Raw genomic sequence first — 18311 nt, 5'->3', positions numbered from 1 at the left:
CGACTATGATCCCTTCTGCTTTTTTATGCACAGCTAATACAAGGTTTTTACACAATTAAAACTGCCTGAACAACATTCGTCCGATACAAATCCTGAATCACAGAAACAATTTGAGTTACATAATGGTGTCTAAAATTTACACTCTTAACTAGAGAATAATCACAGTCATAATTAACAAATGATGACATCTTCAGATTACATATCATGAGTACTGTCTGATTAATTACATGCCTCAGGAACATATCTCCCACGCTTTCCCTGGGAATTAACTGGAATTTACGGGAATTAATGGGAATTTACGGGAATTAATGGGAATTAACTGGAAATGTGGGGTAAGTTACACAAACTATCATATTCAAACATAAATATGAACATTTTGTTTTGTCATAAGCAGACCTGTGCAAACTAATACAAATATTTAAAAATTACATTTTTGACTTTAATTTATTTATGAGTAGAACTTGAATGGATTCTTTCAGTGAACAACAAAAAACATAGTGTGCTGTAGTTTGCAGGAAATGATCTTTGCATGGCGTTGAGGAATGCACAGTGCAGGGTAGAGATTCAACTGAATTTGCATTAAATCTAGTTGTTTTAACCAAGATTATGCTGCAAGATGTTTTTTTTTTTTTTTTTCAACTACATTTACGTTCCCCGTTATAGGCTAACCTGCAATATTGCAAATTTCCAGTTTACTATCGTTAATTCTCATATACAGTGGTCCCTCGCTATAACGCGGTTCACCTTTCACGGCCTCGCAGTTTCGCGGATTTTTTTTAGTGCAATTTTGCATGCTTTTTTTTTTTTTTTTTTTTTAACAGCGCATTGTGTTCTGCGTCCTGATTGGCTAGGGGAGAGCCTGCGCATTGTGTTCTGCGTCCTGATTGGCTAAGGGACTGTAGACCATTGTCAATCAATCTCCTCCGTGCCGTGTCTCCTGTACAGTACAGAATGCGTTCATTCTATAATACGGGACTTATTTTTCTACGAAGGTTTGAACTTTGAGAGTGTTTAAACAAGAGAGAAAAGTGAGAAAATGTTAATGCCTGTCTGAGAAAAGTGTGTATTGAAAGGTTTTACAGCCTTAAAACATCTATAATAATTGTAAAAAATAAAGCTGACTGACTACTTTGCGGATTTCGCCTATTGCGGGTTATTTTTAGAACGTAACTCCCGCGATAAACGAGGGACCACTGTATTCACGTTAATTTCCGTGAAAGGTCTCCAACTTTGAAAATTCCTGGAATTTTGTAACTCTAGTCTCACGCAGTCATGTTCATATTTGAGTTTTATGTTTTATGTTGATGTTTTATACTTTATTATAGTTGTTGTAGTTCTTAATTATTTTCTTTTTTTCTTTTTTTTATTCATATGAGTACGAGTATTTTATGTGTTATTGGTTTTGGCTACAACCTCAGTAATGCATTGCAGGGGCAACACTATTATTTTACTGTAGTATCTGAAATAAACCATGAAAGGGATGGTAAACACAGCCAGAGCGAACAGGGATTTTCTTCAGTTTTATTCTTGAGTATTATCTTCATCATCCACCAATATTTGAAAGTTCCTAAAAGTCAATAACTGTAATAAAAGTTTTACAAGCTGTGTATTCTGCAGTAATACCTTGCAGCAGGGCTGGGTGGGCTTTAGTTCTCCTTGTACAGTAACAATATTCTCTCCATCCTGGTAAGACTCAACAACTGTCCAGCAAAGGTTTGTGGGAACTGAAATAGATCCGGGTCTTACTTGCGATACAACAATGTTGGCAATTGTTTTCACAGCTAAACACTGCTGCAGAGCTCACTTTCTAAAAAGTTACACTTTGGAGGCTTACAGTGAGATAATCCACCACTGATGCAATCACTTGCTAAAGCTTCATAATGTCAGCTTGGTAAAATAATTATTGGCATGCCATGCTAACAAGCTAACACATACTGTTACTACTGCCTGTTACTGCTAGTGGAGTCAATCAAATGTGGGTGGGAGGGGAAAAAAAAACTTGGGTTGTGTCCTTGTTGGATGGCTCCACTCTCATGTGTGAAAGTAGTTTTTAATCTCAAGTAAAATTGATGGTTTGACTCAGGAGAAATCAACTGATATGCCTCTCTCTGCATTAGAAAAGACTTATAATTCTTGCAATTTTGTGTTTTCTACACTGAAATGATGCCACCCTTTTAATGGCATTAAATATTTTAACATTTGACATATTAATGAAGAATTACATATTTTAGTTTGTCATCCCTTTAAGAATCATCACTTTGCTTTAAGGTTGTTAAGGTTATTATATTGTTGAGTTTAAAATATGCAAGATTATACCCCCCAAAATGCATGCAATTTTACTGTGAAAACCAGTGCATTTTTAAACAGCTTAGTGATGGGGTGTTTATGGATATGAGTATAGATAACTACTTAAAAGCATTCATTAGGTGTCTGTGCTTTTAATTCATATGAATTCTATGTCTGATGTAGATCAGTGACATAATGTGTGAGCCAGCTTTGTATCTCCTCAGTGTGGTGATAAGATATTATCATTATAATCCCTGCATCCAGGCCGGTGTTTGACGACATGCCCATTAAAGGCCTTCGGTACCTCTCCCAGTCCACTGACTCCCTCAACAGAACCAACCAGGTCACCGAGTCCATGGAGTCTCTCACTGATGAAGGTCAGCTCTCTGTCTGTCTCTCTCATGCATAGACACTCTCTCACACACACACACACACACACACACACACACACACACACACACACACACATTCACACACACACACTCTCATACCTACCAGTGTCTTGACTGCCTTGGACAGCTGCAGACCAGCTGTGATCTGAGCCTCCATTTCCTAGACTGGAAAACAGAGAGACATGACTTGTGTTTTAATGGGATCAGCCTTGCACCATCACACCAGCTCAGACACACAGGGTCATAACAGGGTCATAGTTTGTTCAACCAGGATTTAAGACTGAAACTCAGAGCTGATAGTTTACCACAGCTTTAATGTCAGGAGCTGAAATGAAGCTGTCATGTACAGCTGACTGGTAAAGTAAATGAAACACCAACATGAGGCGTGTTGATAGAGCTTTTCTCACCACAGGCCACAAGAACAGCTTCACTGTGCCTTATCTGATTGTGTGACTGAACACTATTGGTTGGATGCCCCTCCCCCATATAGGGGCCAGATCTGTGTGGGAGCAACCACTTTCAGAAAATTTTGTAGTTATGTCAGTGTTACTTTGTTTCTCCAAAAAAGTAAGTGTATTTCTTGTTTTGGATTTTAAATATATATTACTTATTACTCCATGGGAGCTGTAGTTTTTTCATTACACCTGTTAAGTTTCAGTTTTTTTTTCTCTCTTCCATTCTTAAATCACAATCAGTCAGTGTTCTTTCCTTTGAATAATCAAGAAGCCAAATAGTGCTGATTTCCCGTGATCTTGCATAAAAATCAAACTAGTGGAAATACTCACTCAGACAAATTCAACTTTTTTAGCATTTCTCATTAAAATAGTGGTAATATTTTCATCAGAACAAAGTCAACCTCTCTGCAATTTCCCCATCTACCCTAGCTCAGTTTAAGAGAACAAGGTCTAATGCTGAAGAAAATGAATTGGTGGATGGTAGTAGGATATATTTTCTGGATAATTAAACTTCAATCTGATAGTTAGAAGGGGTGATAACAAATCAATAATACAATAATGACTGGTTCCCTGCACAGTTTCCAGCTTATTACGTGGCTGTTTCCCAAAGATATTAATCATTTGACACAAAATATTGATTTAAAATGATTTTTTCACAAGCTAATCTAATTTATGAGCTTCCAGCAAATAATAGTTCAGCAAAACTACAACCCTAGCAGTGTGACCAAATCTGGAAAGATTTCATATTCAGCTTCCAACCAGCAGGTTCTGTGTTCCCTGGATAATTTAAAAATAATACTGGAAAAGTCCTCTGTGTTTGTAACTTAGATTAGTTAAGTATATGCCTGCAGTAATCAAGGGCTTAGGGTGTCTCTACTTAATTTCAGTAGAAATCAACAGAATTCCAAACTCAAAAATGTTAGACCTCCATTTCATTTTCCAGTTAGAACTGAGTATTCAGCAAATAATATGTAAAATCAAAGTGTGAGCTGTGGAGTGTAAATGCAGGCTGCGGTGTTGGTGCAGGGACCGAGATGATGGACGGCCAGCTGATGGGGGAATTTGAGGCAGAGGTGAAGGAGCTGGAAGCCGACTCTTGGAGCTTCAGTGTGGACCAACAGTACCTGCAACAGCTGGATAGAGAACTGGTGAAGAGACAGGACGTCATCTATGGTACATCTGAGCACTGCACTTTACACTCACACTACTTTTTTTTTTTTTTTTTTTCTTAAGATTTGTCTCATCCCTTTCATACATTTCTTGATATATTACTCACAAACTTCTCAGATAGGGTTTACCTAGCAACCGCGATGTAAACAAGCATAATTCATTCTGTCTGCCTGTGGTATTGGAGGATCTTCCTGTGTAGCTGTAGTCTCTAGTATCTCCAGGAGAACATTTGGGACAGCTACTTAGTGTGGGTATATTTGTGGTTTACTTAAGTAAGTGACTTAAAACCATAGGAAAGAGCTCAACATTGATTACTGCCTTTTGGCTAAAGGCCTTATAAAGGGAGTTTTCACTCTCAGATGCGCTTACACTGTTATGATCTGTCTGTGATGTTCATTCCAGGAGTAAGTTTGTGATTTATTGTCTTAATTTGCTTTTTGGTGCACCCACATTACCTGAGCCTTCCTTGTTGTCTTGCACCTTAGTTACCGATTTCCTACATTTCTTGGAATGCATGTACATTTCAACAACAGCGAGACAGCAAACACATATTTGCTTGTTATGGGTTGTATATGTAAGTGGAGAGAGCAATAATGGTAGTAAGAGCAAGTTTTTCAAACTGAGAAAATGCCAGCGTCAAGCCACTTTTAATCAGAATGCAACATGTCTTTTGGCTGCATTGCCTTCAAGCTACAGAAGCTACTGTTGGTAGAGAAACTGGTAATTCTGCCTTCAAATTTCCCCTTTTTATTTGTGGGCATGTATTTTCAAACTATATGCCCACATGGCACTGTAAAGCACTTTGGATAAAAGCCTCTACCCAATATCATATGTTACGCAATGTTCTTTCTAAGCCAGTGGGATCCACTGCTGTTCCATGGAAGGGTCTGCAAGTTTTCATGCCAGTCTAACAATACACCAGCTGGTGTACTCACTGATAAGTTTCTTTCTTTCTGGTTGAAAGTGTCAAATTGCTGAAACTGAAAGTAGTGCAATCAGCTGATAAAAAAAATTTAGTTGATGTGAAAATTTGGCTTAATGAGAACATTGTAGTTAGTCCCATGTGGACGGCCTATTCCAGCACCTTGGATTAAAGCCTCCAATAAATGTCATATTTGTGATGTCAGTCTTTGACTCCGGATCATTCTATCCTGCAGAGCTGATGCAGACAGAGATGCACCACATCCGGACGTTACGCATCATGTCGGAGGTCTACAGCAAAGGCCTGCAGAAAGAAGTTCAGCTGGAGGCGCAGACGTTGGAGAGGCTTTTCCCTGTTCTGGATGAGCTCTTGGAGATCCATACCCAGCACCTCCTGCGCCTCCTGGAGAGGAAAAGGGAGAGCCAGCTGGAGGGAGGAGGCTTGGAGGGAGGCTTCATCATTAATAGGATAGGAGACATCCTGGTCAGCCAGGTGAGAGGAGGGGAGGGCTGCTATGATGAAGTCCCAGACCTGAAATCCCAATATGCAACAGTGAATTTAATTTTCACTCTTCAGGTTATTTTACTTGACTGATTATTGTTGGAACCTTAGAGACCAACTGTTTCCCAAGTCATTTGTCAAAAAGATTAAAAAGAAGAGTTTATATTTTCTTCATAAAAATGTGCATTAGAAAAATAGTCCATAAATCATCTTGTGAACTGTCCAAAATCATTTTCCAGTTTAACAATCCCTCTAATGGGGAACCATCCTCAGCTATGAGAAAGCTATTGTCAGCACTTTGAATCCTAAGAGTTTTAGTAGATACACTGCATACAGGTTTTTGCAACTTAAAGATGCATCAGGGATCCTTATCCTGGTTTTGTTCCCAATTACCAAGAGTGCAAATGTCCCAGAGCAGGAGCCCCTAGCCTTCACTTGTCTTGCTCCAAGAACAGATAGTGGAAACTTGCAAACAGTAACTGGAATATTGGGATACAACACAATTGTATGCAGTATTTCCTTGTGGGTGTTCATGTCTAAAAACAGAAAAGAAAAGAAAAGAAAAGAAAAGAAAACATTGATACACATTTGATCCACAAAGTTATAGGCTAGGGGAGGGGTCAGTGCCTTGAATTATGTATGTATTTATTTGGTTATGCTATAGACTATTGGTGGCTAGATTGTTTATTCTTGCCTGTCAAATCTTGGTCCAGTTCTCAGGGTCCAATGCTGAGAGCATGAAGAGGGTGTACGGCAGGTTCTGCAGCCGCCACAACGAAGCAGTCCACTTTTACAAGGAGCTCCTGACCAAAGAAAAACGCTTCAAAGCTTTCATCAAAGTAAGACCTTCACTTCAGCTGAGGATCATATAGTGGTGTCCTTTGTGGACACCACTATATGTATTTATGCTGTCTCTGTGCTGCATTAGTGCTGTACATAGGGATAAATGCGTCAGCCAAACAGAAACTTCATCCTGCATTTTTCAGTTACTGGTGCTGAAGGTAATTCTTTCTTAAAAGTCCAGCCATAGAACCACTTACTGTAACACAAAACTCTTTTTTCTTGACCACAAAGTCATCGGGTGAGTCTGAGTAACTAATGATTGTTCAGTAGAGAGCCAAACAATTCAGTTTTTGGGGTCAAAGTTCAGCAGCAGTTCAGGCAGCAGTAAAAAGTTCAAATTTGGACTTCTACATTGGTGGACTTTTATCAAGCCATAATAAATCATAATGCGTCATGCAAAAAGATGTATCTCTCTGATTTTCCAGACGACATTGTTTTATAATAAATATTTTTTTATGGGAATGGCATTCTATGCCAACTCTTGTTTTAACTAAGAGGCAAGTTGATGACCTTTGTTTTGCCTCTCTCACTTCATACTGTTTTTGTTTGTATGAAAACTGTTTGGCCATTTTAGCCAGCACATTTGTGTTGCAAACTGTTATATAAATCCCACAATACCCTTTGAAGAGATTTTTTACTATGATTATGGACGCTCCATTGCTGACAGCATTGCACATCCATAATCATAGGAAAAATAACACCCTGTTCAGTGTTATTGCTAATTTGTTATACAACAAATGAGTCTTGACATGTACAGCAAATGACTCTTGTAATTTCACCAAAATGACTTCTCGTTTCATCCCCCAGAAAAAGATGAGCAGCACCATCGTGCGGAGGCTTGGTATCCCAGAGTGCATCTTGCTGGTGACCCAAAGGATAACAAAGTACCCAGTGCTGTTTCAGAGGCTGCTGCAGCACACTAAAGGTCAGTTTCATGTTACCATGCATGCAACAAATACTGCCTTACTACATACTACCATGAACCTGAAAAACTGCAAACAGGAACTTCAAGTTCCAGTTTGGAGGTCAGCCTGGCTGAGACTTATCTGGATGGCCAGGATTGTTAAATGTATGTGTCAATGTATGTGATGTAACTGTTGCCTTAACGTAACGTTGAACATGTTATTTCAGAGCTTCTCTAATCAGACCTGCTGGGGAATAGAGGAAGTTCAGAGACCACATCACCATTCAAATGATAAATCATTTTTCGGTATATCAGCTATAGAGACAGTGCCTGTCTGTTTCACGTCTCTCTCTTTTATTCGACCAATTGGTTATTTCCTCTGTAGTTTCTGCTGCTGAAGTTTGAGTCCTTAATTGATGTGTTCTTTTTTTTCTTCTATTCATTATGAACGCAATAATTTTCTCTTTAGGACAGGATTATGTAAGAGACAGCACTTATTTACTCAAACGGATAGTACGAGGGAAATTTCAATGTCCATCTGAAGGCATTTTGTCTCATATTCAGGCATAAATTAAAATTTTGTTTTAAAAACTTGAAAGTATCTGTCAAATCAGTTCCAGAGTTATTGGTGATATACTGAAGTTCACTCCACTTTTCGTTTCATCTTTTTTTTTTTTTTTTTCAAGAAAATGTCACTTATTTTAGGAAATGTCCTTGAAAAAGTTTGAATTTTTCAAGTCTATTCACACAGTTTTAGAAAAATAAGATTCCATATGACATGAAATCAATTTTATATGTCAAGATGGATGTTTTTAGCACATGGGGTAATAGATCAAGCGCACCTTGAGCAGCTGAAATATGTCACGCCATATTTGTATCTGATTCAAACCAGCTCTCGTCAGCTGGCCTCCCACTGTGTACATTCACTCTAATCCTATCCCAAAGCCTGTTTATAGTTCTATGTGGGATGGGAGAGCTCTGTGTTAATCCCAAAGGTGCTTTAAAAACACTCTTTCCTGCCAACACTGATATATACCGAGCAAGAAAAACACACCATTCTCACACAGAGAGACTATTTTGATGCTTAGAAACACTGGAGCACAACAAGCACAGGACAAAAATATTTCTCATTAGCGGAAAGATATTTCACACTGAGTCAAAAAAATCAGTGCACAATATACAAGACATGCATATCACAGATGTTTTGAGCTGGCCAGCAGACCTCTAGCCCGCCATCTGTATTTCTCTAAATGAATTGCTATAGTAAGGAATTTAATTCCTGGGTTCAGTCTCTCATGTTGGCAAACCTGTGCCCTGCTAAAGTGTCCTGGAGCAATACACTGAATCAGCTTCATGGCTGCTGTTCTATAGCTGACTCTGACCTCTGACCTCCCTGCTCCCTGAGCCATAATAAAGCACATTATTAGATTTCTCATTTGATGTTCAAGAAATTATCTTCAAAATCATATAATTCATATAAATAAATGTCCATTGTGCTACTCACTGTTGCTAATATAGCTTTACTGATAGAGCCCAAGAGTGGTTCACCTGTATCCAGTTCATGAACACATCATGGGCTCTATTTTACACCTGACACAAAGCAGCGTCAAGCGCAACATAAGTGTCTTTGCGAGTTTCCAACCTACATAGCTGTCATTTTCCCATCCAGTGCCCACCTTGTGCAAATAGCAAATGCACTTGCGGCCATCTGAGTGCCCATTGGCGTGTTGGTCTAAAAATGAGGTGTGGTCAGGCACATTGTTGTTGCATTGCTATCTTGGGGCAGTTGAAAGTGATTTACCCAAAAAAAAAAACAGGTCTGAAGTCAGTGGTGCAGTTTTCACTGTTATTTTAGGGATGCATTATGAAGTTAGTAATGCGCGCCTACATAGGCGGGTGTGCAACACGTGTATACTCTGCTTGTTCCATCCCAGGGAGCTTTGGTAGAGTCCTGCTGTTTTCGAAGATGATGTGCTCGCATGCTTTCATTTCACGCACAAGCAAATCTGTTTCCTGTGTAAAGAAACTTTCCTTCTTACCTGGAAAATATGCCATTATAATAGCCAGTCTGCCAAGGTGCAAATGCACCTGGCTTTTAAAGGAAATGGGAGTTGGCACTCTGATTGGTTTGTTGCATGTTACACCAAAAAACCCACTACACACACGGCATGCTCTGCCATGCAGGACGTGTACATTTTACCTTTACATTGCACAGAGCAACAGAGGTTTGTGTGTGATAAATGAAAGAGCTGGGTAGTTAGTGTGAGCAGCGATAGCCACCATGGCTGAACAGGCAAAGAAAAGAGTGCCACCTACAGAAACTCAAACCTGATGAACAGGAAAAAGCCATCAACACTAGACACACTTGACTTTTGACTGACATTTGACTGACAGGCCATCACTGGCAGTTGCAGTGCAGAAACAGTGTGTAGGAAGTAAAATAAGGGTTATATTTGACTCTGGGGCAAAAGTCATAATTTTGCATCGTAGGGTGTAGTGCACTGACAGTGTACCTCTGTGCTATTGTGTGTGTGTGTGTGTGTGTCTGTGTGAAACCCCAGAAACTGAATTAAAACGCTGTGCATAAATGACTTATTACTGTGCATTGTGCTGCAGAATTCTGAGGCAAACTATAGTATTTGTTCTAAAATCCAATTTAGATGACATGAATGGACCTTTTATGAGTAAGAAAGGTGAACTTAGAGCAATTATGGGAGGAACATTTATTCAAATTTGGAACTGTACCATAAAGATGATTTTAATAAATATTCCTCTTTTTTCCCTGGTGGCTCAAATTTTCAAAACTATCAAATATGTTTTTTTCTGTCATTGTAATTTAAGGGCTAGTTTTAGATCAGTGTGGAGGTGTATGAATATGAGGCAGGGTGAGGCCACAAAAGAACATGTATTAAACCTACTTTGGATAAATAATGGGTAAATAACGAAAAAAAAAAAAAAATCTGAATCTTAAATCTTTTATGTATTTGTTTTTCTTTTTTATTTGGAGCTGGGATAATTTGGCATAGGTCAACTTTTGTGCAGAGAAAACATTCACAAAATCACAATGCACAAAATCTGGGGAAACAAGCTGAGTTGCATTGGTAATGTGAAGCAATTTCACTCAAGTGGTAGAATTGTTCATTAACAAGAAGACATCTTGCGACTCAATACTTGAATAAGTGATTTGTTTAGCTGGGTAAAATGCTGTGTGTTCATATGCATGTCTCAGTGGGGCTGGGACTTTTTTGCATATATAAACACATTTTTTTCACCCTCTTTTACACTCACAAGCTGTGCAATGTTTATAGCGTGCATCTGTCAGCAATAGGATATTGGATTTTATATTTTGCTCAAGGAAATGCTGTTGTTAAAGGGATAAAATTCTCTCTAATCAGTAGACTGCTAGCCTGCCTTTCTGACCTCTGTCTTCCCATGATGCACGCAGTGGGTGAGGACGACTACGATGACCTGACGGACGCCGTGCGGCTGGTGAAGGAGGTTATTGCGGCAGTAGACGGCAAAGTGAACGAGCACGAGAAGAAGCGTCGTCTGAAGGAATTCCATAGCCGCATGGACAGCAAGTCCATCATGATGATGAAGAGCGGTCAGATGTTTGCCAGAGAGGATCTGCTGAGGAGGAGGTTATTCCACGATGGAGCGCTGCAGCTAAAGAACAGCCAGGGAAGACTGAAGGGTGAGGAAACACAACTGACATGCTGACTGATTTAGTGACTAACTTTGCCCTCTCTCTGTAAAATTGTAGAGTAAAGGAATGTAGAAATGTGTTCATGTATTTAAACATCTCCTGTGTCCAACATGAATTTCTCCATCTCTATCTTTTGGTGTTACAGATGTTCATGCTCTGCTCCTATCAGACGTCTTAGTCTTCCTTCAAGAGAAAGACCAGAAATATGTCTTCGCCTTGTTGGTAAGGCCCTGATTTCATCTTTCTTTCTTTGTCTTTCTTGCTTTCTTTCTTTATTGTGTGTCTCCCTCTCTCCTCCCCTCTGCCTTTCTTCCCCTCCCTCCACCCACTCCAGGCAATAAAGGCCCTATTGAGTATTGCCAGAGACCTTGTTGTCGTATTTTCCTATCCCACTGTTGTTGTTGCTGATAGCATTAGCCGGCCTGCTAGGTCTTCCATTTTGTAGCGTTGTCTGCTGGGAGCAAGCTAACTGGACCTGCTGAACTAAGCCTCGGGCATCCGACCCAGCTGCTACATGTTATATAGCCTTTGAGCTGTTTTTTCCATGTTTACAGCGATAACTGTTTCATGGCGTGGCACACACACACATGCACGCAGCACACAGCATGGGAATGGAAATAGAGGCAGGCCTGTGGCATAATAATCACATCCATCATGGAAAGGCTTGGCATGTCTCCGTTGAGCCTGCTGAAATCAAACAGAGGAATAGTTTGTGTTTGACTGGATGACAGCCATATGAACTGGTATGGATTTTGGGTGAAATGTTCATTTCACAGGCACTGATGTGATGCAATGACACTTATCCAACAGAAATGTGACTACAGTAATAGAATAAGCTTCAATTTCCACCGTCGATCAGTGGAATTAAAAGCAACTAGTAGTCAGAAGGTCAAGAGTCAGAGATCACAGCACCCAGGCAATGTAAGAAACAAATAATCATGGAGTCCTAGAGTAATCACGGATGATGGAGAAGCACTGAGTTCATAAGGAGAGAGATAAAGACGGAGAGAAGATGTAGGAGAGAGGATGTGATGTGTTATTTTCTCCTTTTAGCAGCTACAGAGCAGCAGTGAGTAACAACTTATGATGTTGCACTACTGAAATATGATTCATCTGGAGAGCAGTTTACAGCCTTGAGGGATGGCAAGACCGCTGAGGCTTCAGCAGCCAGTGGACTCCCATGTGGATGATAACATTAACTAGATCCTAATGGTCATTTTTTTTTTCTCTTTCCATCTGTCTGCCTTTCCCCACCATCTCACTACGCTGCATTTTATCCCAACCTCTCCTCACCCTTTCTCCTTAACTCTTTTCCATCCTTCGGCTGTATCTTTCCTCCCTCACACACCTTCCTTCCATATCATCTTTCCCTGCTTCCTTCTCCTTTTCTCAACTGCTTGCACCTCCCATAATCATTGTTTTTTCTGTTTTAAACTCTCTTCTATTCTCCTCCATCTTTTTCTCCTCTTCCTTCACCCCTCCTGCATTCCTCACTCTCAATCCTCCTTTTTTCTACTTCTTGCTCCTCCCATAATTATTCTTTTCCTTTTTGCCCTCCATTCGTTCCTCCCACCTACCTCCCTCCCTCTTCTCATTCATCCCACCCTCCTTCATGGCCACCCTGTCTTCTCCCCCTCTTTTTTCCCTCCTCCTCCTCCCTTGACCCTCCCATAATAATCCTTTTCTTTTTGTCGCCATGTCTCTCAATCTCTCCCTCCCTACTCTCCCTCATCAATCCCTCCTTCCTTCCCTCCACTCTCCCTGCAGGACCAGCGCTCCACAGTCATCTCCCTCCAGAAGCTGATCGTTAGGGAGGTAGCCAACGAGGAGCGCGGCCTCTTCCTCATCACGGCGGGCATTGAGAAGCCGGAGATGATGGAGGTTCTGGCCAGCTCCAAGGAAGAACGCAACACCTGGATGCAGCTCATCCAGGGTGCCATGCAATCCATGTAAGTAGGCCTGCAAAAATAAAACAAAACATGTGTATGGATTATTTTTATCCTTTTTTTTTGTTCATTTTATTTACCTAATTATTTGGTATGTCTTTTTTTGGAGGGTGGGGGTCAGTTTAAATAATATATGTATCCTTCCTCTGCCATAGAGCTTTATTGTTTTCTGTGGACGTCTCCTCAGCAAACCTGTTTTGGGAAAAAAAAAAAAAAGCAAAAAAAAACCTCCCTTTTAAGGAAAAAAAAACAACAACTTGTAATAGTAATTTTTAAATCTGCAGTTTTGGATCCAAGTCTATCACCTGTCTTCCTCAAACCTTGTCCTGATTTCACCTTCTCGTTAAGTTAAAGACTTCACTTCTGTTGCAAAGTGCACCTCACATTCCAGGTGCTTTACATTCAGAGCTTGCATCTGAGAGTTCACCTCTATTTCCCTCATAACCCAGGAGTTAGACCCAGCCCAGTTCTTTAGATAGTAATGTACGGTAAGCTGTGACAGAGGACTGTGCTGTCAGGAGGATTAGTGCTACTCTACCTGGGGATGGGATGTACTCAGGGACAGTCTAATGTTGGATTGGCTTCAAGGGCAGCTCACTATAAGCAGAGGATTATTCTACTGCAGCCCGGTGGGGAGGAGGGAGGTTTAGTACTCTCTCTCTCCCTCTCCCTCCATATCCCTCTCTGACTTCTGTCAAAATACAAGATGGAGCTCAAGCTGTTGGCAGGAGTCGCACAGATAGACGAGCTGTTTTTCTACTTCTCTCCTGACTGTCTAATCCACCCAAGCCAAACTCTATCATGTACTGTATATTTAGACCTGTGTGACTCTATGGGTGTAGCAAGGCATCAACACTGCCAGGGGTTGATTAAGGGTTCAAGTCTCACTGGGGACACCATGCTTAAAATGAATGTTGTGTTACTGTAGTGCCAGGTGCCATCAAATGACATACTTTATGTCAGAATGTGATGCAACACACTCTGGCAAGAAATAAAGTATGCAACCAAGATGAGGTAATTAGTCATTTATTCCCCTTAATTGTACAGTTTGTTGCTCTCTAAAGCAGTTTGTAATAAGTGCTTGATCAAGCTGCTGTATCAGCCATGATATCCTCTCATATCAGCGGTTATAATTATGTGGCATGAATGCAGTATTAGAGTGCCTTGATGGCATCTATTGTCGTATAGGTGGGCTGAGTGGGATTTGAACCCCTAACTCCGGGAGTGTTGGCTCCTTGCTCTAACCACTGAGCTCCACAAGACCATACTAGGATGATGGTTGGTTGTAGATGATGTAGACAACCTATGTCCAACTCAAGGCCCGGGGGCCAGATTAGGCCCATGACACAATTTTTAAGAGCTTGTGAGATGACGTTTAATTTTCTATTAATACCAGCCCAGTTCAATATTGTCCACATGCAGATACTACAAACCCAAACATGCACTGCAGCGTCCTGTGATCAGACAAAATACCTGCATGCACTCCAACCCCTCCACCTCCTTCCTCTGATGAGCTCATCAGCAGCCCAGGGGATCGCTTGCATCAGGACAGTTAATAGCTTCTGTAACTAGCTGATGTGGCTTTAATGAAAGAATATAACCTTAGTAGACATTATGTCTATGTTTTTTTATGTTTTTGTTTTTTATAATCACAAGTCAACCTCCCTGTATTTTTGTGTTTCACTTATGAAATACTTTGTTATATTTTGGCATGTGGTTTAACATGAAAATATTACATTTACTTCTGGTTGGATTTGCATGCCGGTGATGTGCATGTGTGAGAAGAAATACGTATCACTATAGGTTTCTTCAGTATCAGTTACCTGTTTAATTTTGATTCCATGGGATGAAACTATTTGTGATCGAAAGGATACAGGGTAGGACTGCAGATACAATATGCCAGAAAAATTGAACGATGCAGTGGACTTATCATGTCATTCTCCACTTTAAGCGGTTTGGTTTTATATAGCCTTGCTTTTTTTATAGAAAGACATTTTTGGGAAGGAATGCAGTGTTCATACTTGTGTATGAATCATTGTTTTTAAATTGACACAGAACATATATAGGCCCTGTTTGGCCCTCAAACTGGCCGTGATATTTTAATATGGCTCCTTTAGTGATTTTGAGTTTCACAGCTCGGATTTAGAAGGTGGTTGATGGCAGACAATGAATGATTGTAGTTGTTGTAAATGATGGATGGTTGCAGATGCTGTAGATCTTATTGAGGATTCTTGCTTTTTTTGGCTTGACAGAGAGAAGGATGAGGATGAAGGTATTCCCAGTGAGACGGAGGACGACAAGAGGCAACTGGAGACTAAAGCCAAAGAGATGAGAGGTGAAAAGAGCATGCTGTGTGTGTGTGTGTGTGTGTGTGTGTGTGTGTGTGTGTGTGTGTGTGTGTGTGTGTGTTTGTGTGTGTGTGTGTGTGTGTGTGTGTGTGTGATCATCTTTAGTACAAATAACATGCTCTTTCTGTATATACCTTCAGTATTCACATACAGTGTTTTCGATCTTGTCCTTTCTTCCTTCCTTTCCCTCTGTCCTTCCTGTGTGATTTCCATTTTGTCTTTTTATTCTGTCCATCTACCATCCCTCCTGTCTCTTTCTTCCTGTCTGTCTCTCCTTGTCAGATATGTTGAGGCAGAAGGATGCAGAGATAATGTCTCTGCTGGAGGAGAAGGTCAAGTTGTTCAGGGGGATGTGGGAGGGTCTGAATCCAGCCGAGGACGCCTGCCGGCAAGTTGAGCCTTTCTTCAGGTCAGCCTGTGGTCCGGAGCCACCCAGGGGGGCGACCATCATGAGGGATGCCCTGCAGGAAGGTGAGACAGAGAGAGAGAGAGTTTGATTTTATGCAGCTGCATGTAGATGCTTGCTTTGATCCTTGTATTCATAGCAATAAAATAGTATGAATTGAATTGACTGAAACAGGGAAACAGAGACGGACAAAGGGGAAAGATGTGGCTTAGGTTTGTTTCCATATAAGTTTTTTTTTATTTTTTATGTTTTGGCAGTTACTTTCTATGGAATTAGAAGAGCTGAATAGAAGCAGAGAGTTCCTGAATATCACACTTTTTAGGTTCTCGTCTAAAAAATAAAAGCAGTGGAAACACATTTTACTGAAGAAATACTGCCGCAGGCTTTGAATAATCAGCCACACAAATGGTTAGATCTCATTGGATTCCAGTGTTTAAAGTCGGTTTGGGTCTTTTGAAATGCTGTCTACAAAATATCTGTCTTCTACAACTCACTGAAAGGTCAGACTTACCATCTCTTCCATGTATAAAGTGCCTGTGGCTATTATATGACCACTTGTCTGTGCACATTATCAAATGCATCTCTTTTATTTTTGCCTTTGGATGAGTGCATGAGATCTAACCAACCTTAGCTGACAGTTTTCTCAACACTTGCCAATAATGATCAACTGTTTTTGTGAACTTTTATAAATGGCTATAAAGCCCATGTATTGACTGCAGCCCATCTGATGGAAATGCATCCAATTTGCCTTATATTTTTGTGACATTTTAAAATTGTGCATAGAATTTGCGTGACATTTGGATGGAATTGGAAATTGAAACACACTGAGGGAGAACGTATGTGTGATGGAGACAGAAAGAGAAAAGTGAGTGTGAGAGACACTGAGGGAGACAGGGAGACTGTGTGTGGGTGTGTGTGTTTTTCTTTTTCAACAGTATTAGATGTCTGGCGTCAGTGTTCATCTAACATTCATAAAAGTAAATCAGCATGAACTGAGACTTTAATTGAGGGAACCCTCGGTTGGCTTTTGAAATCCAAACAGGGTCCCTACAACAGGTCTGGACAATTTTGGAACAAGTCCAGAAAATACACTGCAAAATTGGAAAATGTCTGTATAATAAGCAATGTATGCTTGCATTCAGTAACTTGAAAATCTCAGACTTCTAATCATCAACACTTTATAAATGTACCTACATTGTAAGCAAGTGTGTCTGAATGCGTTTGCTTATAATCATGTTTTGGTCTAAGTATTATAGGGGAAGTCTTGTTCATCCAAATTCACATCTGATTACACATTTCATATACTGTAGGTGTGTACCCAAATGTCATTGCACTGTATAAAATCATATATAGTGTAGAATAATAGCCAGCTATGTCATATTGCTTGCCACTATAATCACACTGAACAAAATTCCTTAATCTAGACAATAAACAGCAGCCTGTGAAAATCTGAATTTGATATGGCCATGGTAAATGCACGTCGATTAAGTATAAAAACTAGTTGTCATTCTGCTATGATGGGACATAAATTATTTTTTGATAGCCTGGATGTACAAAGACCTATTTTGTGGTGGAGGTATTTCAATAATTGTGTTTTGGATAAAACATTATTTAAATTGAAATGAACTGACCTCCGTGTTGGCCCCCATGCCTGGATTAGCTGGGTTGGTGGAAGCTAACATAATCACTGCAGGGGTCAGAGCAGTGAGTTTTCAGCACAGATTGAGAAACCTCTGTGCAGATACAGCTATTGCACAAGTCTTTTTCTTTACCCCATGCTCTCTGATCTACTGCTGCGCTTTACAAAGAACCGTGGGCAAATCTGGTGGAGTAAAAGCTAACATGGAACAGTCTAGTCGGTCAAAAAACACCAGAGTTGTGTATCACAGTATACTTTCTTCATTACACTGCGACACATTCAAGAAAGCATTGCATACAGTGCTAATGCAAGAGAGATGCAGGATAAATGGATAAAGGGTAACTCCTACAGTGGCCTTCACTGTTGAAACAAGCTGGCAGCAGATGCACTGAGGTGATGTTTATGTTACTGTGTATTTTTCATCTCTTCCCTTTACAGCCTGGGGCAGTGAAGGTCCTTATTTGATATGTGATGTCGCTGCAGTAATATCATTTGTCCTGCTGAGGTTATTGTGTTGTACTATGAGCTGATGTGACCATCAGCACTTATCTCCTTAATTTCAATGGACAGGTCATAGTGATATATGTCAAATTTATCTACTATATATATATATATATATATATATATATATATATATATAGTATGTTTTCAGAGGTTATGCATATTTCAACTTCAAGTAAAACAGCTCTGTGGTTGAAACGTGTTTTCAGTAGTCGCTTAGCAACCTGGCAGGGCCCACGGGTTAAGGGCTGGACTGTAACATAGTTAGCTTGGGTAATTCACTTACTGTCCT

At 40.1% G+C, this 18311-nt stretch overlaps 1 protein-coding gene and 1 pseudogene across 1 annotated transcript in view; one reads left to right on the top strand and one right to left on the bottom strand.

Moving 5' to 3' along the window:
* sv2ba (synaptic vesicle glycoprotein 2Ba) overlaps positions 1–18311 on the bottom strand; it is a 163382-nt gene that overhangs the window by 128607 nt on the left and 16464 nt on the right. The gene's annotated exons all lie outside the window — the stretch shown is intronic.
* LOC115378596 (A-kinase anchor protein 13-like) overlaps positions 1–18311 on the top strand; it is a 121042-nt pseudogene that overhangs the window by 89961 nt on the left and 12770 nt on the right.

Source organism: Myripristis murdjan, chromosome 3 (assembly GCF_902150065.1).
Source record: "Myripristis murdjan chromosome 3, fMyrMur1.1, whole genome shotgun sequence".
Taxonomy (NCBI): domain Eukaryota; kingdom Metazoa; phylum Chordata; class Actinopteri; order Holocentriformes; family Holocentridae; genus Myripristis; species Myripristis murdjan.
The sequence above is the reverse complement of the archived record's forward strand: the minus strand, read 5'-3'. Positions and strand labels throughout refer to the sequence as shown.